At 40.0% G+C, this 12,736-nt stretch overlaps 1 protein-coding gene across 3 annotated transcripts in view; it reads right to left on the bottom strand.

Annotated features, from left to right (window-relative positions):
- Positions 1-12,736, bottom strand: part of LOC100691053 (equilibrative nucleoside transporter 1) — a 43,872-nt gene that overhangs the window by 24,944 nt on the left and 6,192 nt on the right. The window contains exons 1-2 of one of the 3 annotated variants that reach the window (XM_005474316.4): positions 2,514-2,530; positions 2,360-2,461 (exon numbers count right to left, since the gene is read on the bottom strand). The exons of 1 other annotated variant lie outside the window; for it this stretch is intronic. The gene's annotated coding sequence lies outside the window, so the exon portion shown is untranslated. Of the gene's footprint in view, positions 1-2,359; positions 2,462-2,513; positions 2,531-12,736 lie in introns of those variants that run through there. One more of the 3 variants, XM_025897284.1, reaches the window with a different exon arrangement.

Here is a 12,736-nt window from a genome sequence, read left to right as displayed (position 1 = left end):
AAAACCTAGTTTAAACTATGTATCTAGTCACTTTGTTACACATTTCAATAAATTAAATGCATCCATTTCTCATGTTCCTATTCCCAATAGGATAAAGAATTGAATAAAGAATTGAGGGATGGCACAAGACTTTTACATGTACTTTATTTCTTAACTTATTTTAGGTTCACATGCTCATACATGTTCGTGCACACCCTCCTGCCTCACTGTAAACTAAGTACAGTAGATTGAAACAAGATCTTCACACTGCTTTCCAATTTCACTGGGCCGTGCATCAGTATTGCAACCACCTGCCCTGGCAGCAAATTTATGCTGCATAAAAATTTCAGTTTTTCATCACGTCAAAGTTGCTATTTGGTGTCAACGTCGCGGTCAGTGGACATCACCAAACGCCGCGCCTGTACAGGCCTTTTATTCAGTCAGCGATCAAAAAAACTAAATAAAAACAATGGCTGCGACAGCTCATTTCAAGGAACAAAAATATCCTGAGACGTTGGCAAATACCTTTATCTCATCACGTGTACAAAAAAGGGATTTGAGTTGTCACGTTCACACCAAGCAGACCTGCACAACAATCCAATACACAATGAAGCAGATCAATGAAGGTAATTCAACAAACCTCGAACATCACTGAAGCTGGGAGTGGAAATACAACTGAAACACGATATCTGGCTTATTACTCATAACTCCATCTATTTATAAGAAGGTAAAAAAAACAGGAAGCACTCTCTACTGCAAACATGTAATCTTTATCTAGAAACAAAAACTACTACCTACTAACTATGCTGTCCATATTTTTCCCCTTTTTATATTTGATTCAGAAAAGCAATCCAGTGACTTACAGAGATTGCTGTCTCAAACTGAGAATAATTATTTGCATGGGCAAATAAGAGCAGGAATCAATAACACAGGGAGATAAGGGAGACTTCAGTGAGCTACTGAGAGTGTCAGGATTATAAATCCTTAGAATTTACAAAGAAATCCAATTCACACCAGAAGAAAGGGTGCTAAAAGGTCTCCAAATCTGTTGTCTTCCATGTGACCTGCTCTCTTTACACTCATTTTCCTTTCCCGCCACTCTAACGGAGCAGGAACAAAGCCTTTCTCCAGCTGCCCATCTTTTCAGTTGGTTCAGGTGGTTTGGATGAATAGCAGACTGGCAACAGCAGCTCCATGACTGCACTACAGTCAGCACAGTTGACTTGAAATACAAGGTCTTGAGTCAGTTTAGCCTAATCATTTCCTTCACATTAGCCAGAAATGATCTATGCTATATTCTGTAACCAGGAAGACTGGTTAAAGCTCAGGCAACAGGTGGAAACCTAACTCCCACTCTTACTAGGCACCCCGTGGTGGGTCACAGCACCATCAGCTGTTCACTGGGGGGGAAAAAAGTTGCCATTCTGGGGCACTCTTCTCCCTGTTCAGGGGTCACAGAGTCACAAATAGACACAGATTCATGTGACCTGAAGACAGGCCAGGAAAGACACTCAGTAAAGGAGAGAGCCTGCAACAGAACTACCCCCTATAAATCATCTAAGTATTACAAAACCACAAGAGAAAGCACCCCACCAGATGCCCACTCCCCTGTTCAAACCACACATGTTTTCAGCTCACAACTGGCACGCTTAAGCTGAGAATGTATTCATTTCATCAACTCCTGTGTGATACCATCACCCACGTGGTACCATTCAAGAGCCCATTACAGCTGCCAGCACACACACATACTACACACACACACGCTACACAACCACGTGTCCAACGACTGATCACAAGGTTATCTAAAAATGTAGCACTTTTTACATTCGACAATAGTTTAATTAGATTCTTTTGTTTTTAATCACAAAATTCGGGAAGAAGATGCAGCAATGGTTTAGATGTGCCACTCTCGTGCTGAGAGAAACAAAAAGCGGCGTAATGTGAAGCGCAGGAAGGAGAAAATGCGTTAAGAAACACCGTTTTTTAGCACCAAAATGTTTCCATTAGTCAGCCGTCTCCTCTAGCTGGACCGTCTGGGTCTAATTGCCGAAAGAGAGCGCGAAAACGTGGCGCTAATTTTAATTTACATCAACAAAGGACACACGCGGCCACGGAGTAACGAAAGCCCCGGACTGTTTGTCTCTATTTTACTACCTCTTGAGATTATTTTAGGTATAAAAACGAACCACGGCCTCGTAACTTTAACATAACAGCACAAATCAGCATCCGATACAACAGCAACGTTATTCTTCAGCAAATTCGCCTTTTTTACGCTTAATCTGAAGGCGGTTACCGATAACCGGCGATACCTGATAATAAAGGTAAAATAAGCGTCTGTGAGTGCACACTACCGCTCATTGACTGCAGTGTGATGTCTTACCTTACCGGAGTCGGTGGAGTTTCTTGTCTCATCCACTGTCCACACAACTCCAACGAAACAGACACGCCTTCGTGATGTGATCACCCAATCGCATCATTCATCCTAATACAAGTTTAGACTTCCTTTCGTTGAGCTTTTTCGTTTCAGCACTAACCGCATGGGCAGATCTAGAAGGGTGGCATGGGGTGGCACATGCCACATGAGGTGGCACGTGCCACCCCATGCCATACATGCCACGTTTTTGTGTGATTTCAGATCCGTTTTGTTAATACAATATGTCAGTGAAAAATAACTAAATTCAGACACGTGAGGTTGTGCTGAAAAGAACAATACCAAGCAAGGCAAGGAAAAAAAATACAATGAAACAATTTGAACATGAAATACAAATGTTTCAAAAATGGCCAGTTATATTTTGGACCTCAGAGGGTTAACCCAACAAATCATTAAAAATTAGGTTTAAATTATTGTTCATGACAGTGCAGATTTGTGACATTTTGCTTAAATTTAAGTATGTAACGATTTGAATTTTTCTAACAAAAACAGTGTGAAACTTCAGTTAGACTTGTGTTTGTAAATGAACCGCTCCATGCTGTGTACCTTTCTGGATTTTATACGTATTAAGTATACAGACTATACAGTACATAAAATCAAAATTCACACATTTTATGTAACTGAAATGTTTAATTATGTGGGATACAGAAAATAATTAAGTCATAGACTATATTTATATGAAACGTGTATACTTACAGCATTTGAATCATTTTAACCATATGTAACCACCTGCATATGTGTTTGGAAAAAAAGGCTTTCTTCCCTGTTTACCTCTTGTGGATTTGAAGCCCTTCCTGTGTTCTTCGTCAGTGTGTCTTGTTTAGTTGAGTGGATCTTGCTTTATTTTGGCATACTGCATAATAAAAGGTCATTTTTTCCCTATTTTTTTTGTTAAACACTTTACATTTACTACAGTGATTTAACATGCTCAACTACAACTACTAGATACAACCTTGCAGCTCAAGATTATTAATATATAACATAATAAACAAACAACAAACTGCTGTGTAGCAGAAGGCCATTATATTAGCTTTTACTCAATAAGCATATTTTGACACTAGACAGCTGTACATTTTTTTTCTAAACAATGAATAAAAAATTACTCATAACAAAGCGTTTCTACTCTGTAATTCTATTTAAAAAGAAAAAATGAAAAGAATACAATTTGTGAAAACACACTATAAAATGTTATGGCTCGGCGAGTCAACTGCACTTTCAAAATCGTCCCTGATCGTCACGCTATGAAGGCTATGAGGTGAGGAGGCGGGGGAAGCTTGAGCATTCGATGTGGGACGACAATAAAATGTCATCTGCCACCCAAGACTTTCTGGATGTGTAATGCCAATGTCTGTGACTGTTTTTGAAACATCTTTGATGAGTAATCATATCACTACTGATATGACCAGCACAACCATAAATGTGGCAATAATGTCACTTTAAAGAAGCAGCTTATGGTACAAATCAAACCAAATCCAGTAATGCGAAAGTACTTGCTACAGCACAGCATGGTTTTCCTTTGTTTTTTCTACAAGAATTCAGAACTTCAAAATAACAACGAAAAAACACAAAGGAAGCAAAAATACCACAAACTAAATATATTCTATAACAAAGCAACCACCTTTTGTTTTGATAACACCTTTGCACAGCCAGCATCATAAGCAAGTCTTGATGGAGTTTCCATATTTGCTGAGCACTTGCTGGCTGTTTTTCCTGCAGTAAAACTCCTCCCAGACCCCAGTGATCCCAGTGATTTTGGAGGCATGGTGCTCTGGCACAGCACTCCATCACTCTGCCCTTTGGTCAAAAAGCTTTTTCAAGGCCTGGAGGTGTTTTTGGGTCATTGTCCCATAAACAGATAATGATCCAATTGAACACAGATGGTGTGTTGCTGCAGGATATTAGAGATACAATCCTGGTTAAGTGTTATCTTCATGTTTGAATAAATCACCAAACAATTCGCACCGATATTTTACTTGTAGGCTCTCACAAAGATGTAGCAACTGAAGCCAAAAACTGTAACATGAAAGTACGATTAAGACCGTCTTCTCATCATAGACTGTATCTACAAGATGGACATAGCTGCTGTGATGACAGCCATTGCTTTTAAATTCTATATTTTGAGGCCTCAGCATTAGAGTTGGGGCCAGAAGTTTCCACAAGAGGCTGTAGTATGAAGTTATCAGCTGATTGTAGCACACTTGGTTAGCAAGTTCATTCATAAAGTGTTTGGGTAGGTTAACGTTCCCTCTGTGGAAACACCTCAATCAAGGCAACACCTTCCACCAACAGATGGGTATTTTATTAAAAAGTCATCCATTATACAGTTGTTATGAATTCCTAGTGGCTAAAATTGTTTTAGGACCAGTCTGTAAACATGCTTTTTAATGCTGTAACATTGGCCCCGGCACTTCAGTGTTAGCTTAATTTGTCAGCCTCCAACGTTGTCTCTTACTCCTAATGCTGCGTTCACACCAAACACGAAGCAAAGTTTCTGCAAGGCACCATTACATAGAAGGGAAGTGACGGAAACAGAGATGAATCCATGTTTGAGTGATATTTCAACTTTGGTCATGAAAACCCATCAGCTGTGATTCTCCCATAGAGGAAGAAAAGGAATTTAATGTGTCTTCTACTTGAAGCCTGAGAAGCAATCATTCAGAATTCAATCACAAAGTTCGGCGACCCTAATGAATGTATTCGTTGATCCTATTCTCTGATGTAGATGGAAATCAGTACATAAGGCGAAAACAGAGTTTGTACAATTATAATTTTTGAAAGAGTTTTCTCTTAGACAAGCTTTCTAGTAATTTCTTAAAGTAGTCTTTGGGAATACTTCTCCAGGCTTCTTGAACGACAATTAAAGCTTTTCTTTGAATGCTGGCTGCTTTTTGCTCCGTTTTCTATCAAGATGATCCCACACTGCTTCAGTAATGTCGAGTTTTGGGCTCTGCCAATCCATGACATGACATGGAGAAAAATAAACCTGTTGCCAAAAAGACACTTTTCAGATGGCAGCAGTGGATTAAAATCTAACCCTTCTTTCTGCATTCCCAGCTCCATCAGTTTTGACAAGAACCCCAACACAACAGGCTGAAATGCAGCCCCAAACCATGACAGGGCCTCCACCATATTTTACAGATGCTGTAAACACTCATTGTTGCACCTCTCCTGAACTCCTCCATACATACTGACAATGATTTCAACCAGAATTTTTCAATTTGAATTCATCACTCCAAAAGACCTGTTTTCAGTCACTGTCACTGATTTTCAGTCCAGTTATTGTGTAATTTGGCATTCCTCAGTCTTTTGTCCCTGTTTCCCTTCCTTATTAATGGCTTCTTGACAGCCACTGAGACCATTTCCAATAAGTCTTTGGCAAACAGTAAATGGATCAACTGAAGGGTCAGAAGCATCTCTCAGGTCATGTGTCAAGTCTTTCCTAGACTGTTACCTACATAAGGACATGACTTTCAGATAATATCTACCACTTTCTGTTTTATCCTCCACTTGTCCAGTTTTCTCAAATCCCAAAAGTTGATTCTGTTCTTCTGGCTGTAGCATTTTCAGTGGGAGAAACATTTCATCACTCATCCAAGTGACTTCTTCAGTCTCAGGTGACAGCAGGTTTCCCCAACCTTATAAGGCACACATTTGCATAAGACCACTGGCGAACAATGGGCTGTGAGGTCAGCTCCCTGATCATTAATATGCAAATATTCATCACCACTGATCTTTTGGGATTTCCTTACCTGGATGATTGAGCATGCATCAAGGATTCATGTTACTGAGAAATATCTAGTTTTCGGCTCTTTGGGAATCACCTTGTTGGGGCAACCACCTTTTTTTATCTGTCCGATTCTCTCATCATTGGTATTTTTGGTAGATTTAAATAAAAATGGGAACAAATTATGCATTTCTGTTAACAGCTGCTGGTAACAAAGTGTCTAAATATAATGTTTAAAATTGGTTCGTTGCTAAGCTGTTTATTATGCGTAGAGACAACAGAGGTTCATCCCATGAGTTCGGCGTATTTTATGCTTGAGTGATTCATAGGTCAGTGTTAAGTGGTTTAACAAACAAAACAACATTCTTGTCAGATACAAAGACTGGACTAGCAGTGAGTAAAAAAGCAGCCAATATCCAAAGACAAAGATCTTCAGAGAGGCTGGATAACTATTGCCCAAGACCCTTTTAGAAAATTACAAGAATAGTCTGGCTCCTTGGAAAGAAATTTAGAAATAAGAGGTATCTCAAGAGTCTTGCACAGTACTGTATTTCCAAAGCTGCACCATACAAATAGTTACCAATAATTAATTTGGTGTTAAATATGGAGGGAGTTGTTTTAATTAAAAATGTACGATCAATTATTTACCATGCATTACTAATATTCACACTAACCTACAGTATTTTCAAATGCAAAGACATTAGGCACAGGAATTCGCCCTGAAGGCCAATGCTGACCAAGTTTAACAGTCTGAGGCATATAGAGAAGGGCAAAACACCCACAGACAAGCCAGAGTATTCCTAAAGAGCTGTATTTGTGTAAAACAAAAAAACTGTCGAAAACATGAGTTTTTTCTTGTACTAGAAGAACTGAGTCCAGTTTTTGTCCTGAACAAAAGCTGGAAACAGATGGAATCGGTTATTGCTGTTGTGCAACACATTGGCTTGCTGTATCTCTAATTAAAATACAAACATCTTACAGAGTCTTTTAGAGTACAGCTTGTCTCAAGAGTGTGCAAAAAGTGACACCAGCATATAATTTCATCAGAAGACGTGGGCCGTTGTTTGTGGACATTTATGTGTCGAGTCTGGATACACTTAACCCTGATCCCGGCTGTTTACTCATATAGTTGTGGTAGGTACACAGTCATCCACACCCTGTCTCCCCTCCGTCTAAAAAAAGCTTGCGGCGGTTTCGGACAGAAACCATCTGTGACGGAGAACAAGTCTGTCTGCTTCCCTGCTAACCCAAACCCAGTAAACCACGAGCTGAGCAAAGAGGACTGAGGGTCCACTGTCTCTCTCTCTCTCTCTCTCTCTGCTGGTGTGAAGACACAAAACTGCACAGCATTTCCATCACCAGCCTTTCAAATGTATTTTTATAACTATATATGTCTGTGGCTTGTTTACTGGCTTGTGTAGCCGAAGAGGAAAGTCGGTTAGCAGCTTGTCAGTGCTGTAGGGCACAAACTTAACCGGGTTTTTCCATGAAGAGGACTGAGACTGCCAGGGAGAAGGAAAATAAGAGAAAGGAAAAAAAGAGAATGTGGGTCCTTTGAGAGACTTCTTTCATGAGGCAATGCTGAACATGCACGCAGAGATATCTGACAGGTAATGTGGGAAAGATAAATGCAGGTGACAAGCAGAAAATTGGGGCAGAGAAAACTGTAACCCAACGGGTGTACGTGTTTGTGGTCTTTGGCGATAACTGACTCCTTTGGAGCGCCTGCGTGACATCTGGCAGCGGCGGTTTTAGCCTGCACACGCTGAACATGCAGCCAAAGCAACCTTTCATATTGTCAATGAGAGCCTGAAAAAACAATCAATGGCCTTCTTCTTTTTGTTGTGTCGCTGTCAGATGAAATGCTTAACCCCTTCACTTCCCGCTGACCCACAAACAGCTTCCTTGTTTTGCCATTTTTAGAACAAAAGTTAAGCAAATAAACATCACACGTCTAATTCAAGAACATCTTGTGAAGTTTGTGGCATAAGAGGTGCACGCAGAGAGAGGAGGAGGGCATGACATGAATAGGCTGGAAGTGGCTTTCTGACCACATACTGAGATTTAAGAAGACAGTGGTAAAGAAAGGAATTCCAGTGGATAGCCTCTAAACCCCCGAATGGCTTAGGAAGCAGAGTAAGCTCTCTATGGGAGGATGAGGATTTTAAGACCTGGCTCCATTTTTAGGGGTTAAAACTTGGACTGAAGCGATAAAGATCAACAAACAAAGAAAAACTCCTCACAAAGGTATGTGAGAGTGAAATCCCTCCTTATCATTACCTCAGAATCCCCTTCAAACTCCCAACTGAGTGCGAGTGGTTGCAAGGGTCACGCGCTACTATGAAATCCCTGTCACAATGGACCATCAGCAAATCTGCTACTGCACAGACAAGGAATTCCCCTCAATCCGGAGGTGCGTTGAGGGACAGGATTTTGAAACAGTCCATTATGGGATTCACATCCAAATCCAGAAAATTTTAAACTGGCATTAGTCCCAAATTGTGCAACTTGAAGAGTTGCTGCTCACATTCTTCTGTGTGACCATGAAATAAAACAGAAACCATCAGACTTTAATTTGCTGAATTCCCTTAAATCACTTCTTCATATATCATTAACTTGGTATGTATAAGTGTTGATAAAAGCTTATCTAAGCGTACATGAAAAATGAATCACCCCTGCACATAAAAATGATCTTTTCCATCAATCACTGAGCTCATTTTTCATTTCAGGATGGACAAACAGGTGTGAACATTTATACGAAACTGAAGACAGAAAACAGAAGTTATTTATGTCACTTTGGGGAGATCCTAACTTTCCACTGAATGCTTATAAAATGTACGAATTATATGATGTTAAAACAAAGAAATCCTTCATTTTACAAGGTGTGTTTGTTCTGTACACAGAAATTTTGAGTCCTTCCACCTGCATTGAACACACACGGAGAAGGCAGCAGGAAGAAGTCGGGGGGTTAGGTGCCTTACTTAAGAGCACTTGACACGTAGATCTTCTGAGATAGCGGGCACCCACCCACAAATTTCTCACACCATTCTCAGTCACAGTTGCCCTCAAAAAACAGTTGCGAACAGTTGCGAGTCTGTTCTGCACATGCGGAGGCGGAGGACTGTGTGAGTGTGCATTCTTGTCATTTCTACATTTCTATTATCCTTGAAATTAATTTGCGCTGTAGCAGATTTGTTCTGACGACAGGACAGAGTCCAGTTCTCTGGAAAGGGCTGCTGTTATCCCGGGAAACAATGTGGTACTAAAAAAAGCCCAGAAATATGGAAACTGGAACCAACAAACAATTAATTGCTTTATTCCACAGTTCATAACAAATGGCAAGTGCTTCTCAGGCATAAAAGGTCAACATTAAAATGTTTTCAGTGCATTTCTATCTAGGGTTATATTCCCAATGTGGTGTAAGGAAGGTGTCAGCAACCTGCAGCTCTGAACCCAGATTTTTAACGTGGTTTTGACCGAAAAACTAGATAAATATAAATATGAACAAAAATTATTATTTTTTTTAAAAGATTTGTCTGATTTCACCCTTAAGACTGCTGGCTTACAGGTGTGGTTAATATGCAGCTGGAGTTAAATCTAAATTAACTGAAGAAATACTTCATCTTACAAGGGTGTCGGGGTCTAGGTGCCTTACTTGAGAGAAAGTGGCCATTTTTTTAGACTCTTAACCAGTCTGTTGTAGGGCTAACACACCATTGAGTCTCACACCTACATCCAATTTAGAATCACCACGTAACCTAACATCTAACATCCATGTCACTGGACTTCTGCAGGAAGCCAGAGTAAGATGCAAACTCTGCAGGGTCCAGGACTTCCTTGCAATGAAGCAGCAGTGCTAACCAGTGCACCACCATGCTTCCCCTAAACACAAACCAACATTCAAGAATACTGAACAGGAAATCAAATCTCAAAGCATCACGAGTCCCAGGTACCAAGACTTCAAGCCATGAGTTGCACTCATGTATCGTCATCATCGTTCAGATGAGAATTGCAGTTGTCATGAAAAATAGAAAGGCGTGATTGGTGACGAACCAAACACAAGGCAAGAACTGCGTCAGACACTATCCAGCCTATTAAATACATCCACACATTTTCCCTCACTCATTCTAGAACTGAATCCACAGAAGCGCTATCATAAAAAGCCTTCCCACAAACTCTATATTGGTTAATAAGAAGCACTGAAAACAAGCTCTGCGCATCCCTGATTAAAGCTCCTCCAGCAAGTCTCCTCTGTCCTCCTGATGCAATCTAGGAACTGATTTCATTCAACATGACACACTGAAATTGCTTTACGTGTCACAGGCAAGAAGACAGAGGGAATGACGAGGCACAAATTAGAGAGATGACGAAAGCTCTCTGCCTCTATGTCAAAACTATGCAGTGTCTGCAGGGGTTTTCTAAAAGGTCAGTCAATTGTAAGTGAGCTAAAAGTGTGTTTTCATGTAGAGAAAAGGAGAAACTGACAGAAAAAAGACACTTAAAAACATAAAATCCCTGTGTTTATGTGGGCACTAGCTAACTCAATCTGTGACATCACAACATGTGTTTTTCATAACTGCTTAACAAGGTTAGTGTCTTTAAAATTGTTGAATCAAAATCTCCATGCCCAGTTTTACTATGAACTAACTGCACAGACATTCACCGCGACACACACAACAAATATTAAACTGCAGTAAAGTTGAACACATGATCTGCACATGATCTGAACTGCAGCTGAAGTCCATGACTGCACGCGTGTAAACGTATTTGTGTTTGCATGCAGTCGCCTGCGTTTTCTTTGAGTTTCTACTTACATAACATCATCTGCGAAAACAGCTCAGGAAATGTGAATTCCCCACTGACAGACAGCTGTTACAAGACTTTAGGTCCGGAGTACATTTGGCTATCAGATCATGACCATCTATAGATCTACTCTTCTCCTTGATGTTGTTTGCCGCTCTTCATAATGTCAGCAGTTTTTGCCCAGGCCCTGCTTTACATCTTATCAGGAGCTTACAGCCATCCTGTTGGTCTGTCCCCATAAGGAAAATAATCAAGCAGAGGTAACCAGACGCAAAGGCTTTATTTTTTTAACATTTTGGAGGTCTGTTTTCTGTGGTGTGGTTGCCCATTTGAAACATAGTACTCAATTGTTCTTTATTTTCCAGTCTCATTGAACCTTGACTGTTTTCATCTCCCTCCACTTCACTCACAGGCCATCTGTTGAAACCATAATGGACACAAAGGCACACTCAAGGCTGTACTTGCTTAAAAAATGTGTTTAGGAAAATTATATTTTCACAGTGACACAGCACATAATTTCAGACTGTCAGAGTCAGGTGATGAGGCTCTCTACAGTCACTTTTTAAAAAAAATTGCAGTTCTTCAGTTTCAGCTCACCCTGGATTTCCAAAGATCAGTAATGGAGCCAGATATTTGTTTAAACTATGGAAATTTTCTGCATAGTTTATTCAGAACTTTAACAATGGATTACAGTTCATGTTCTGCATGAAAAATCTCTGTATTTTCCTTGGTCTTAGGAATTCATATAAAAATGTTGTTTTCACTACCTGGGCCCACGTCCTCATTTTCGGTTTGTCAGCGTCTTAGTAGATAAAGGTGAATGACTTGGACATGAATTGAGCTGCGGTTTGGGGAAGGCCTCGAAGGGGAATGGCAGATCCCCATGTACTAAAGAGAAGTGAAGAAGTTAAAGAATTGAAAAGGGGAGGGAGGGTGGGGACCGTAAACCAGAATGAACAGCTTGTAGAACTGGGGGAACATATATAGATGAGAACCGGAAGGAGCGTGTTGGAGGCAGCTGTTAAAGTTCATTTGTAATTGTCAAAAAAAAAGCAAAGTAAAATTAAAATTGCTGGTTAAAATAAGCCTGTGTGTGTACGCAATGACTGCAGAGCTCCAGTTAGCTAAAAAACTGGATGCACTTCGAAAAGTATGAATATTTTCCTTAGTCTCCTGACTAGTCGTGGTGTTGTAGAGCTTTATATTCTACTTCCATCTGAGAATAGTTTGTTTGAGGTGAAGCATCTACAAGGATGTCCAAACAGAGTGGAAGTGTGTAGGATGTGTGGGGAGGATTGGTAGAAAAGTAAAGGGACACATTTGTGGGCTGGTCAGGCTTTATTCTACGTGGACATCCTTCCACCTTTCCCAACCTCTCCATCCTTACCAACTATCCAGCATAGAGACAGTTACAACCGTAACTCTCCATATCTCTGGTTGCTTTCTTTCAAAATTTTATGTCATAATCACTGATCACATGAGTGCTCCTTGATGGCAAGAAGAGTCTGGACGGTCAGAGGAGTCATCAAAAAAGCAAAACTGCAACAACCTGTTATTCAGGCCTTCTGTTTGTGAGGGGCAGCCAATAAAAAAAAAGTTTAGTTAAAGCTCACATAACCAACTATAACTAAGTGAAGTATAAAGTGATAAAACAGATTTATTCTGTTTTTAAGGAGAAAAAAAACCCACGACTTTGGTGATATTGTTTACTGATCAATTTTGAAATTATTATTTATAATAAAATAAATGATAAATGATTATAAAAAAAATTACAAGGTTTTGGGCACGAGGTTTTCAAC

Source organism: Oreochromis niloticus, linkage group LG13, assembly GCF_001858045.2.
Source record: "Oreochromis niloticus isolate F11D_XX linkage group LG13, O_niloticus_UMD_NMBU, whole genome shotgun sequence".
NCBI classification, from domain to species: Eukaryota; Metazoa; Chordata; class Actinopteri; order Cichliformes; family Cichlidae; genus Oreochromis; species Oreochromis niloticus.
This window is presented reverse-complemented; position numbering and strand designations above follow the sequence as displayed.